The sequence below is a fragment of the Molossus molossus genome, unplaced genomic scaffold (assembly GCF_014108415.1).
Source record: "Molossus molossus isolate mMolMol1 unplaced genomic scaffold, mMolMol1.p scaffold_m16_p_1, whole genome shotgun sequence".
Classification (NCBI taxonomy): Eukaryota; Metazoa; Chordata; class Mammalia; order Chiroptera; family Molossidae; genus Molossus; species Molossus molossus.
The window spans coordinates 8,693,332-8,707,796 of record NW_023425344.1 but is presented as its reverse complement, the minus strand read 5'-3'; positions in this window follow the sequence as shown (position 1 = coordinate 8,707,796).

The following is a 14,465-nucleotide window of genomic DNA, read 5'->3' as shown; positions in this document are numbered from 1 at the left end:
TCACTGAGAAAATGTCCCAGAGGGATTAAGCAAATGATGAAGGAAAATATTCTGTTATTCAACACCTGGGAGTAAGAAGCAGCAATGCTTATTTTTAGGCATGGGCCAGCTTCAGCGTGAGCATGCACAGGCATTTATATGTTTGTGAGCCTGTTAGACTCCAACACTGAGAGTCAATAAGCTACATTTTCAAACTATTCATCAGAGGAAGATATTAAACCCATTTTGGAGATTAAGAAACTGAGGCTCAGAGAGTGGCAGAGTCAGAAGTCACATTTAAATCTGTCTCATTCTCTGCTGCTTTCCACTGTGTTGTACTATGTGGGCAGAAATCATGTGCTTAAAGACTAGTAGGGGAAGTCACAGGAAAAGATAAGTAGGTCGATCATACACATGAACTGCAGAGCAACAATTCTGTGGGATTTCCAAGTCAATCCTCTCCTGGGGCACCACAGGGTTCTCCTAGCCCCATCATGGACAACATTTTTATAAAAGATGTACACAGAGACAGAGACGAGTTGCTTATAAAGCTTGCTGATAGGACAAAAGACAAGGGATTGGTATTCATATCATTAACATAAAAGATGAGGTTAAGATAGCATATTGTTAACAAAAGAGATGAATTAAAATAACCTCCAGAGCCATGAATGCTGTGAAACATAGAGAAGTGGAAGTGCTCATGAGAGAAGGTTAAACACTCATTTAGGAACCACAGGAAGGAAGAGGCCTGAGTGGGAATCTGTTCACCGAGAAATGCTGAAAGTTGGGTTGATTGTGAGCCTTGTGTGCCCTAGCAGAGGAGTGAGACTGAAGGAGCAGAATTCTGATTGTTATAGCCCCTCAGGTCATGAAGACACTGCCTGATCCCAGGTGGAACACGCCATTCTAGTGCTCTCAGAGGAGTATGGATTTTGTGCTTGCTCGTTGGCACATTCTGGTCCCCCAATTGGGCTGTGACCCTCCTTCCCCCACTCTTGTACCGCCAAATGAAGTCAACTGGCCATTCAAGGATCCCCTCCAAGGTCTCCACCCTCTGCAATCTTCCTTGTCACCTCCAGACAGGAGGCACCTCCACAAAGCGAATGACCACTGGCTGAATGTATGGGGGTTGTCTGTCCCTCCCCCGGGCAGAGTCCTGCCAGACAGATTCCTCGATCCTCGTCTCAGAGCACATGACCCTAGGAAGTTCTCCATGTGCATTACGCATCATTGTCATTATGTAACTTCAGTTCATGCACCAAGCAAAACATTTTCTGAAGATGTAATTAATACCCACAGTACATCAATGAGCCAGCTACGAACGCTCAAGACTGTTGATGCCCCGGGCCTTTAAATCTCTCTTCATCCATGCAACATAATAAAAGAAAATGTTCTCTTGGTCAGCTACAATGGTCCGATTCAGATCAATGCAACCCGAGCTGTGTCAACTAGTATATGTGAAATATTGGATTTCACAGAAAGACAGAGGTTCAATTTATTTTTCTCTTGGCATGCCCATCTAATCAGAAGAATAGGCCCACTGCGGATCTTTCTTTAGACATGATAGCTGCGGGAGATGGAAACACAGTTTCCCTCGGCTGCACACCTGTGCGAAAGGAGTTAAAGCAGGTGTTTGAGATGGAGAACTCGGAGACAGGGCATGCCTCACAAACAACGAGTTGTGGAACATGGAGTTGGAGCGAGGGATGGGTGTCTCAAAAACGATGACAAGCAACAACAGGCTTGGCAGTCACTTCGAGTGTCTGCCAGGCATCCGTCAAACAACAATTCTCTGTTTGTTGGGAGCCAGTGGACTTGCCGAGAAAACACTTTCAACCCCACTGAACATAATTGCTTCCTGAAAATAGATTCTGATGAGTGAATCCAGACCACTCCCTTCTAGCTGTCACCTTTTCTTATTTATTTATTTATTTATTTCTTTATTTCTAGAATGTACAAAGCACATTCCCACACACTGTCTGAAGCACTGTGCCAGGTGCCGGGGATGCCACATTGAGCGAAATCAGACGTGATTGTGCCTTTGGGCAGGCGATGCTATAGTGGGGAGGATATAATCACACGAGCAGGAGTGCAGTTGGAAATCTTTTTATTATACCCCTAGTTTTTAAATTAAGTCCATTAGAGGCACTTCTGAGGCAGTTGTGGGAAAAGGGGGCTTAAAGGAAAGTTGTGGTCCCCACCTCTACTGCCGCTAACAACACTCAGATAGCTTTTTTTTTTTTTATCAATCAATTTTTGTTACAGAAGTTTCTCCTTTTTCCCCCACTGATTCCCCCCTCCCCCTCCCTGCCTGCCCTCTCCCCAGTTTGTTGTCCATGTCCACTGTTCATGCATACATGCATATAAGTTCTGTGGTTCATCTCTCCCCCACCACCCCCTCTTCTGGGGATAGTCAGTCTGTACCCCACTTCCACGTCTCTGGACTACCCCATTCCTCAGACTGTTATGTTCATTATATTCCACAAATAAGTGAGATCATATGAAACTTGTCTTTCTCTGTTTGGCTTGTTTCGCTTAGGATGACACTTTTCAGGTCCCTCCATGTCATCTCAAAAGATAGGAGATTTTCTTTTTGTACAGCTGCATAGTACTCCATTGTGTATATGTACCACTGCATTTTTATCCATTCGTCTACTGATGGACACTTGGTCTGTTTCCAGATCTTAGCTATTGTAAATAGTGCTGCTGTAAACATGGGGGTACATACATTCTTTCTGATTGGTGTTTTAGGCTTCTTAGGGTATATTCCTAGAAGCGGGATCACTGGGTCAAATGGAAGTTCAATTTTTAATTTTTTGAGGTAACACCATATTGTTTTCCATAGTGACTGCACCAGTCTGCATTCCCACCAGCAGTGCACTAGAGTCCCCTTTTCTCCACACCCTCGCCAACACTTGTTGTTTGATGATTTGTTGATGGCGGCCATTCTGACAGGTGTGAGGTGATACCTCATTGTTGTTTTAATTTGCATCTCTCTGATCATTAGTGATGATGAGCATTTCTTCATATGTCTCTTAGCCATTTGTATGTCCTATTTGGAGAGGTGTCTATTTAGTTCCTCTGCCACTTTTTAATTGGGTTCTTTGTCTTTCTTTTGTGGAGTTGCATGAGCACTCTATATGTATTGGAAATTAACCCCTTATCTGATATATCATTGGCAATTATGCTTTCCTATATCCCTGATGAACATAGATGCCAAAATCCTGAACAAAACACTAGCAAATCGGATCCAGCAATACACCAAAAAAATTATCCATCATGACCAAGTGGGATTCATCCCAGGGATGCAAGGCTGGTACAATATTCGCAAATCCATAAATGTGATACACCACATAAATAAAATGAAGAATAAAAACCACATGATAATATCAATAGATGCCGAAAAAGCCTTCGACAAAATCCAGCATCCATTTCTGATAAAAATGCTCAGCAGTGTGGAAATAAAGGGATCATATCTAGACATAATAAAGGCCATATATGAAAGACCTACAGCCAACATCATATGCAATGGGCAAAAACTAAAAGCATTTCCCTTAAGAACAGGAACAAGGCAAGGATGCCCACTTTCACCACTCCTATTTAACATAGTACTGGAAGTCTTAGCCACAGCAATCAGACAGGAAGAAAAAATAAAAGGGATCCTAATTGGAAAGGAGAAAGTGAAACTGTCATTATTCACACATGACATAATACTATACATAGAAAAACCCAAAGACTCCATCACAAGTTTACTAGACTTAATAAATGAATTTGGCAAAGTAGCAGGATACAAAATTAACGTCAAGAAATCTACGGCATTCTTATACACCAATAGTGAACTCACAGAAAGAGAAACTAAGAAAACAATCCCATTTACCATTGAGGCAAAAAAATTAAGATACCTAGGAATAAACTTAACCAAAGAAATAAAGGACCTATTCTCAGAAAACTACAGGTCATTGAAAAAAGAAATAGAGGAAGATATAAAAAAGTGGAAGCACATGCCCTGTTCATGGATTGGGAGAATTAACATCATTAAAATGTCCATATTACCCAAAGCAATCTATAGATTCAACACAATCCCCATCAAAATACCAACGGCATACTTCACAGAATTAGAACAATTATTTCAAAAGTTCATCTGGAACCAAAAAAGGCCTCGAATAGCCACAGCAATCTTGAAAAGAAAGAACAAAGTTGGAGGGATCACAATACCAGATTTCAGGTTATACTACAAAGCCACTGTAATTAAAACAGCCTGGTACTGGCACAAGAACCGGCATATAGACCAGTGGAACAGAACAGAGAACCCAGAAATGGACCCCAAGGCAATATGCTCAATTAATATTTGACAAAGGTGGCAAGAGCATACAGTGGAGTAAGGACAGCCTCTTTAATAAATGGTTCTGGGAAAATTGGACAGCTACTTGCAGAAAAATGAAACCAGACCATCAACTTACACCCCACACGAGAATAAACTCAAAATGAATAAAAGACTTAAATGTAACTCATGAATCCATAAAAATCCTAGAAGAGACTGTAGGCAACAAAATTTCAGACATCATATGCAGCAGAATTTTTACTGACATATCACCTAAGGCAATAGAAACAAAGTAGAAAATGAACACATGGGACTACATCAAACTCAGATAGCTGTTAATATATCATTGTTTGTAATAAGCCTTTGCTTGAAAAATAAAAAAATAATAATTGCATACAAAATGCCAAAGACTCCTGAACACACATTGATAAGAATGGGTAATGTGCTAAATGCTAAAATAATTGCATTGTTCATGGGGTGTTGCTATTTCCAGGCATTGTACTTTTGAGTTTATCATCTTGAATGTCACTGTATTGAGCTGGTACAAGTGTTTACATTTTCTCAGAGAGTGAAGGCTGGTGCTCTCAGACCCCATTCTTGGCTCCAGCAGGGTGTCAGGGCGGGGCAACCACCTGGCTCACCAGCACCTGACAGTGACGGGCCCCTGCTGCCATTACTAAGCTTTGGATGCCCAGAGCACCATTCCGGCTAAGCAGAGTAGGTGAGCTTTATAATACAAGTCCTTCCTCCTTACAAAACCCCATGCAGTCTGATCACCCTTGTGAAGGTCAACGTTATTGTCTTAGTCTTTAGCTGATCTGACCTTTGGCTGTCCCCAAGAATTTTCTTCGAGGCCAGTTGCAAAGGTTAATGAACAGAGGGAGAGGCTAATCCCACTCACTAGGCCCTGGACTTCAGTGAACTTCCCAGGATTGGCATGTTCACTCTAAAAATAAGTGGCAGTATGTAAAATAGCAACCCTTCTTCCTTCTCCATCCTGATCAGCCTCTCTTATGGGTCCCAAGCCTTCCAATTGATCTCATGCAAAGAATATTGAAAACACATCTTTTGTGTCAACCATCTGAAGAGACATTCGCAACACTAAGCAGGCATTTGGGCAAGCTAGGACAACCGATGAGACTTCTTTGGTCCTTTTACTCCTGTCTGTGAAATGGGTGTATGAGCCATGTAGTCCTGAGCTAGCTATACCAGCAGTAAGATCCAGAGCTTTCTTAGGCAAACTTGAACAGTCTAGTCTTCACATCTTCAACTTAAACCATCAAATATATCTGACTTAGACACATTGATTGTTAGTCTCTTTATGTGCAAGATGAGTTATAATCCAGGTTTCACAGAATTGAGAAAATCAGTTAAAATGATTTATATGGTTTTCCCTCCTTCTCATCAACAGCCTTGTCCTGGGTTTTCTTGCCCTCGACCTCTCTTCACTCTGTTAACCATTTTCTCCTTCATCATTCACTATATCCCTTCTCTTTACTTTTTTTTATTACTATAATTTTTTTAAATCAATTCATTTATTTTTGTTACAGATGTTTCTCCTCCCCCCCTCCACTGATTCCCCCCTCCCTCTCCCTCCCTGCCCTCTCCCCAGCTTTGTTGTCCATGTCCGTTGTTCATGCACACATGCATATAAGTTCTGTGGTTTATCTCTCCCCCCACCCCCTCTTCTGGGGATAGTCAGTCTATACCCCACTTCCACGTCTCTGGGACTACCCCATTCCTCAGACTGTTATGTTCATTATATTCCACAAATAAGTGAGATCATATGATATTTGTCTTTCTCTGTTTGGCTTGTTTCGCTTAGGATGACACTTTTCAGGTCCCTCCATGTAGTCTCAAAGGATAAGAGATCTTCTTTTCTTACAGCTGCATAGTACTCCATTGTGTATATGTACTACAGCTTTTTTATCCATTCGTCTACTGATGGACATTTGGGCTGTTTACAGATCTTAGTTATTGTAAATAGTGCTGCTATAAACATGGGGTACATACATTCTTTCTGATTGGTGTTTCAGGCTTCTTAGGGTATATTCCTAGAAGTGGGATCACTGGGTCAAATGGAAGTTCAATTTTTAACTGTTTGAGGTAAGACCATATTGTTTTCCATAGTGGCTGCACCAGTCTGCATTCCCACCAGCAGTGTACTAGAGTCCCCTTTTCTCCACACCCTCGCCAACACTTGTTGTTTGAGGATTTGTTGATGGTGGCCATTCTGACAAGTGTGCGGTGATACCTCATTGTTGTTTTAATTTGCATCTCTCTGATGGTTAATGATGTTGAACATTTGTTCATATGTCTCTTGGCCATTTGTATATCCTGTTTGGAGAGGTGTCTATTTAGTTCCTCTGCCCATTTTTTAATTGGGTTCTTTGTCTTTCTTTTGTTGAGTTGTATGAGCACTCTATATATATTGGAAATTCACCCCTCATCTGATATATCATTGGCAATTATGCTCTCCCATACAGTGGGTTGCCTTTCCATTTTGATAATTGTATCTTTTTCTGTGCAGAAGCTTTTGAGTTTGATGTAGTCCCATGTGTTCATTTTCTCCTTTGTTTCTGTTGCCTTAGGTGATATGCCAGTGAAAATTCTGCTGTGTATGATGTCTGAAATTTTGTTGCCTACAGTTTCTTCTAGGATTTTTATGGATTCATGAGTCACATTTAAGTCTTTTATCCATTTTGAGTTCATTCTTGTGTAGGGTGTAAGTTGATGGTCTAGTTTCATTTTTTTTTTTTTTTTGCATGTAACTGTCCAATTTTCCCAACACCATTTATTAAAGAGGCTGTCTTCACTCCACTGTCCTTCTCTTTACTTTTAAGTCTCACAATCGTGTTCAAATCTCTATAATAACATGGCCTTCAGAGCCAATATCACATGATTTTATTCTTGACTCATACAAGGGTCATTCATTACTATAGTCAATCACTCATTATTTATTTATTGAACATCTTCTGAATGCAGGGTCCAGGGCCAAACCTGGGGACATAGAAGGAAGTAATGCTTCCTCAAAGAGCTTCCAGTCTTCCAGGAAGGCCAGTTTCCAGAGTATAACCTCCATCATGAATAAAACATATCTGATAGGACATTTAGCAAAGGGAATCTGTTGTTCATAGGCTGAGATCAGAGTGATTCATTCCATGTTACTTTCACAGTGGAAGAGATGAGGCCAGAGTCTGGCCAGAGTTCAGAGCATGCTGAGTTCCAGTTAGAGCCACCAGATGGCTACGGAGCCAGGCCATATGAGTCCCTTTCAGGACGCCTTTCAATTAGTGGTTTTTATAACTGTGCATTCATTTCAAAATCATTTCTGCATTTGCTGTGAAATTATCATGGAGGGTGTTGTCTGGTGCGCTGCTTAATGGACCCAGGAAAATAACCCACTGGTGGACTCTCCTCTTGAAGTTTGAGACAGGAGAATGTTATCACTTCTGGGCAACTGGAATTTTTCTTTCTGTGCTAATGAAATCTGGAAACTAGTATGTTTCCTTTTTGGCTTTGACTGCCAGACAGCTCAGAGACAAATTAGTTATCAAATATTTCCAAAATATCAAATGTTTCAGACATTTGCTTTCCCTCATTGGTTTGTTTTCAATTTATATTTTGGTAACATTGCTCCATGAATGCCCTTTTTATCATGAGTAAGTCTAGATCCCAAATATAAGCTCCAGTGAGAATAATGTTAGGAATAATGATGCAGAATTTTCTGGGTTACTTTCACTTTGTTTTACTCTTGACATCTTCTTTTGTTTATACCTTTACTTTCATCTCTCTACCAGCTGCGTTTCTTGGCTTATTCATGCCTTGCACTCCCTGCTGACTTTGTCTTCCTCGTGGCTTTGTCTTCCTATCTCCCTTGTATCTTATTCTTTCTTCTGGTAATTCTAGATAGATTCTTTTGGCTTTAAAATATATATATATATATATTACATATTACTTTGGCCTCTCTCTCTCTCTCTCTCTCTCTCTTTCTCTCTCTCTTTTTTAAGTTAATGACTGAGGCATCTTTTCATTCTTGTCCATAGGTCATACTTTGGATGTCACTGCATTTTCTCCCTATCGGGTCAGCTCCCCAGTAGAAAAAAATACAATGGCTGTTTCTTACTGTGGTTGGAGAAGATATCTTTAGGAAGAGCAAAGAGTGGAGCAGGAACAGTCATATCTCTACTTAAGTGGCTTTCCTGGCATAGCCTAGGAGTAGGGGCAGGGAACCGTGATAAACCAGCCCGACACGACAGTGCTCTCACATGGGTTGTGCTCTCTGCCTTGACCATGGAGTCCCCTTTCTTCTCCTACCTCCTTTTTTCCATTTCCAGTCCTGCTGACCTGGAGATCACCTTTTGAGGCTCAGGTGACCCACCACTGGCCAAGGAAAGTTTCCTTATCTTCTGTTCCTGTGCAGACTCTCTCCATTTTAATGTCAGAGAACACTGCTTCTCTCTATCATAATCTTACATCATATCTCTAACAACCATTTTATTTAATTTATCTTCTTTGTTATTTGGCTCCTCAACTAGCTCTTGACAACCCTAACAGAGTTAGCTTCTCACTTCTGTACCTCTGGTTCCTGAAATGGGGTCTATCCTGTACTAAGACTTTTTCCCAATTCAGGAAAAGACCCCTTTTCTGGAGAAGGTGTTAGGTTGGTATTGACATCTGTATAGCAACATGACAAAACGAACGTTAAAAGTCCCAGCCCATGCATTGAGACCACAACCAAGTGTTTCTGTCCATGGAATGGACTTCTTTGAAATTTCTTCTTCTACCATTTTTTAAATCTCTTATCTAGAACCACACTTGTATCAACTTGTCTCATCCTTATCACCTTCTTGTACTACATCACCCCTCTTGTATCATATCATATATCTAACCCCTATTGACCTCTGTTAAAATCCAATCCTTGCTCTTTACTTGAAAGTCTCTTGACACAAACTTTGAGAGGATTCACTTTGGAAAAGTTGAGGATTTTAAAGTCATGAGTATGAGAACCAGCTCCCCATTTCTGTGTGACTGCAAACAGGTCACACAATGCTCTACTTGCTAAAGTGAGAATCACAGTCCTTTTCTTGCCTACTTCAAGAAGTGCTGAGACCATCCAGTAAGATAAGCACAGGAGAGAGATTTTTTAAAAAAACTTTGCAAACATTAGAGACAATTATTATTCAACTTCCTTTTCTTGTTCCATTCTATCTCCGGGCTTTGTGGCTTATTTATGGTCACTGACTTCCAGAAAGAATGTGAAGCAATTGTCTCAGCAATATACCTTTCTAAAACTGTGTGAATTCAATTTAATAAATATTGATCTTCTGCTATATTAACTTTATTGAGCACTTGCTATGCCCTGGGAGCATCACAAATCATACAACTAAAACCACAGAAAAAACACAGAAGGAAAATATTTTATTTACCTTTGCCTGAAGGTGACTGTACTGAGACTTATGGGTGTTAAATTACTTGATCCAGTTGCACATAGAAGTTGTGAAGTCCAGATTAATCCAGATCTCAATGACTCCAAAGTTTACACACATAATGGTTACTATATACCACCAGTCATGTCCTGTGGCCTGAAATGGACCACTTTCAGTATCCAGCTTATCTTTTGCCGTCTTTTCCAAACATTACTCTGGAACCTGTCCTGAAATTCTTGTCCTGTTAGTGAATGGAGTCGGTGTTGGCAGATTCTTAGCACTCAGTGACCCTGTCCATGGCTCTATGCTCCTTGAGGACATGACTCATTTCTCCCTGCAATTGTTATCTCACTTGTCTGTCTACCTAACTGAACTCTGAGCTCCTTAGAAAAGATGAGTAATAGCTACATACAGTACTTCTTTCCTAGTTCACTTTGGGTACAAGTTAATGTGAGAGGTAATTACATTGCAATATGAGGCTTAGAAGTTTATTGTGTCATATGTCACCATGTTCAGTTTTAAAATTCAGAATTTTTTTATGCTTTTCTCTTGGCGGCAGAAACCATTGACTGAGATAATGGAAGTTGGGCCTTCTGGACGGTGAGGGGATTGAGAATGTGCTCTAATCTAGACTTTTTAGTTGGAAGGTGGGAAGATGGAGTTACAGATAAGGGAAGGTACTAGTCTTAAAGAGCTATGGATTTTGACTGTTGAAATTCTCACTTTCATGTCATTCAATATTGTGCATCTAAGAATGGCAACATGAGAGAGCGAAAATGAGTGCAGATTGCAAGTGCAGAGAATAAATACTGCACTTGGGAAAGCCCCAAGGACTGACCCAATCAACTATTCTCTGTAATATCTGTCACATCATCCACCCCATCCTTTGCCTCCACATTCTTTAAGGCTCAAAGATGGTCATGGTTCTGTAGTCCTGCACAGCTCTTGATATGTAGCTATTACATCTTTTTCCTCTCTTATACTGTGAGCTCATAGAGACCAGGAAAATTGCTTTTACTCTCGATTCCTAACCCAGAGCTTAGACTATACTAGGCAGAGTGAAGGAAGAAAGTCTTTTTCTTTCTCTATGAAGAGCATATCATCCATGGCTTTCCTCTAAATAAACTCTGCCATGATAGTTCCAATGCTTTTGTGAACGATCAGAGTAGGATGCATTCATACAGGAGCCAGACTTTTGTGTTTCAATACCATAATGCATACTTTTTCTTAGCAATTCTGTGCAGGAAATATTACTCGATAAGCAGGCAAACATTTGCCCAGTTTGTAAGGAGAGCGATAGTTTATGCGTGCGTGGACATTTTGGGCCGTTCCATGTAGTAGCAGCATTAATTGCAAAGAGGTGTGGAGAAGCAAGGGGGGTTGTCTGTGCATCTTGGATGATTGTTTTGGGCTGTTGCGTCGCCATCCCTCCGTTTTCTGACTACATTTTAGGTTTGCAATGAGAAGTGGACAGGATTACGGAAGAAAAATTAAGTAAACAAGTCATATTACAATGAAAAAATGTGTAAGTAGGATATAATGTGGGATAGAATGTAAATTGGATTTAGGTAAACACTTTTATACAGCGTCACTGTCCAACCCTATCCGCCTGCTGCTTCAGATTCTCGTGGTGGCTTCCACGTCCTGTTCTATTACATGTTGCCACTCAAGGGCATTTGATGTTTTCTCTCTCTGGAAATTCATTTGCATTTAAATGATTTGAAATAATCATAAAAGCCAAGTGCTATGAAGTTTGAAATTAGTTACTGTCTATAAATTGCGATGCCATTAAAAAATGATTGTGGAGAGCTTTGCTGTCTCAAATGCAGGCAGATTAAAATCTAACAAAGTACACCTTGTTACAAACCTGTAAAGAATGATGGGCTACAGAGTTAAATTGATTTATTCTCCTACCACTGCCTATAAACTCAATTCACTCGAGTTTATTCTTAGAGTAACAAACTTTTTCATCTGGCCTATATCTGTCCCCTTTAAATCTGTGGAACTTTCATGGAACTCACTAGATTCCATCCTTATCCTTTATGGAAAAATAAAAGTAGAGGAACTGAGTTTCATTTTCTTTTTAAACGAGAGGATCTGGGTAATGTTTTTCGGAAGAGAAGCCTGAAAACCAGCAAGTATATGTTCGAAGGCCTCAGGTCAGAATTATCTCCAATATAGTAACTCCCTTCTGACCATTTTGAAAGCCTCATATAGCAGTATCACAGTGGCTACAAGTGTAGGCCCAGAAGTCAGATGTGTTGGTTCCTCATGACAGTTCTGTCATTTGCTGTATGACCCTAGGTAAGCTGCTTGCTCTTTCTGATTTCCAACAGGGAAATAATCACAACAACATCTACATTAAGGCTTAGTACAGGGTCTAGGGCATGGCACACACTCAACAGGTGTTACCTGTTATCTTTTAGAGGGTATATAAAAAAATGTCCCATCTTTGACTTTCTTTTCCAGTCTCAATGCCTTGAGATGGTTTTTACACATAGCCTCAAAATTATGCATTGCTTGTTCCTCAAAATGGTGAATTTGGCTTCTTGATTTTTGACCAATAAAATAGAGAGGAAAGGACTTCATGCCAGTTTCTGGACCCACGCTGGAAGAAACTGGCAGTTTCTGCTTTTTTGCTCTTGGAATGGTCACTCTTCGAACACAGCCAATGATATGGGTAAGTGCAAATCACCCCAGGGAGAAGCCCACGCACAGGGAACAAATGGTTATCTTTATTAGTTTCCTAAGACTGTTGTTAAAAATTGCCTCAAACTGAGTTGCTTGAATAACAGACATTTGTTAGCTGACAGTTCTGGCAGAAGTCTGAGATCACGGTGTTGCTATCAGCTTGGAAACAACAGGGGATTGGGGTTGATGCCTTGTGAAGATATAGAGAAAGCACCTGTTCTAGGCTTCTCTCCTTGGCTTGCAGATGGCTACCTTCTTCCTGTTTATTCCTGGCTGCCTTAGGTAGGCTACATAATCCAATCCTGGCTGCCAGGAAATAAACCCCAGCCCCGTATAGAGTTAAACTCTACAGACTGTTCCTTATATCTTTCCACTTCAAAAGGTAGAGTTTGGATACTTGGCCACACACAAAAAGTACCCCTAATGTCACTTAAAGTGCAAGACTGTCACAAGGAGGTGGCAGCAAAAGAACTCTTGAGGATGACAGCCTACAGAATCAGAGAAGTGGGATTAAGAAGAATTTTGCAAAATGAGTCATTGCTACTCTGACCTTTGCTTCTTTCTTGTATGTTTCTTACCAGTTCTCTTTCCATTTAAATATCACGCTTGGGAAGAACAAGATAGATACAGATATAGATATAGCTATAGATAGATTAGCTATAGCTATAGCTATAGCTATAGCTATAGACATAGACATAGACATAGACATAGACATAGACATAGACATAGACATAGACATAGACATAGACATAGACATAGAGAGATATCGATTTGTCTCTAGGCAGAAATGAATATAGGTTCTTATACCCAAGGCAACCAGGAGTGGAACATCGATGGAAAATATGGGCAGAGTCTTTAGAAAGCACCAGGATGAAAACAGAAAGACCAAGATTATACATCAAGTTCAAAGGACTGGACTAGAGTTAAACCGGAAGAAACAAGAGGAGGAGCTGATTGCACCGTCACTATCTCTTTGGTTTTCACTGTCATACAATCAATTTTCCTTCCAGAAATAGAGAGAAGATGGGAAAATCCAATTAGCTTGGAGGGCCTGGGCCTAGGGCTCCAAGCAGAGGAAATTTTGGAACCTGCAGGTGCAGGGGCTTTGATCATTGATCTCCTGTGGCCTCTGGGCACTGGTTCAGCAGCAAGAGATGTCACAGAGAGTCTGTAAGATTGAGGAGTGCAGACAGGTGTAACACACTTTACAGAGTGGCTCAAACCACAGTTACTGATCAAATGATATACCTTTGAAACTAAGGAAAATGTTTTGTGAAAATGATGTGTTCTTAAACTCAAAGTCTGGTGTCATTGTGGGAGCAAAATAATTCAGTGACTCATAAGCATGGGGCTATATCACAGAAATGAAGGAAGAATGTAGTGATTTTCCAGTGAAGTTGATCACTTTGGAACAAACAACAAGATCATCTGAATCTAAAACCTTCCTCTTTACAATGAGTGAGTTAACTGCAGAATGCAAACTCTCCAATTTAATTTCTGTTTAAAAGATATACTCTTAGTTCAAACCACTATTCGCCATGTAGAGTGTTTGCATAACTATTTTTGCCTTACTGACTGTTTTCTTTTACTTAATGATCTCCCAATCTAAGATTTAGCAATTGCTCCTGTACCTGAAGAGAAAAGAAATTCTTCATTTTAATTTGATAGTTTGGGGTTTTAAAGTTCATTATCAGAACCAAACTCAAGAGATTTCCATGTTGACAGATGGGGTGATTATACTCGGTAAATGGATTACACTCCTATAGATTTTTCCTTAAAGTCAGACGTGCCAACTTGTGTGTTACAGAGTAAGCGCAGGGATAAAACAGAAGGGGAACAGTGATTGTGTGCTCTTTCTTTAAGAACTCAGCAGAATGAAATGTGTACTTTAAATGATAGGCTACCTAATGGGCATTTGCTCTCACCAAAGAGTTAGTGCCATAGCAACATTCAGAGGGATCAAATGGCTGGTTTGAAAATAACCTTGTGGCATTGACCTCAGAAGGAATAAAACAGCAGCTGAAATATCAGTTGTTTACTGAGTA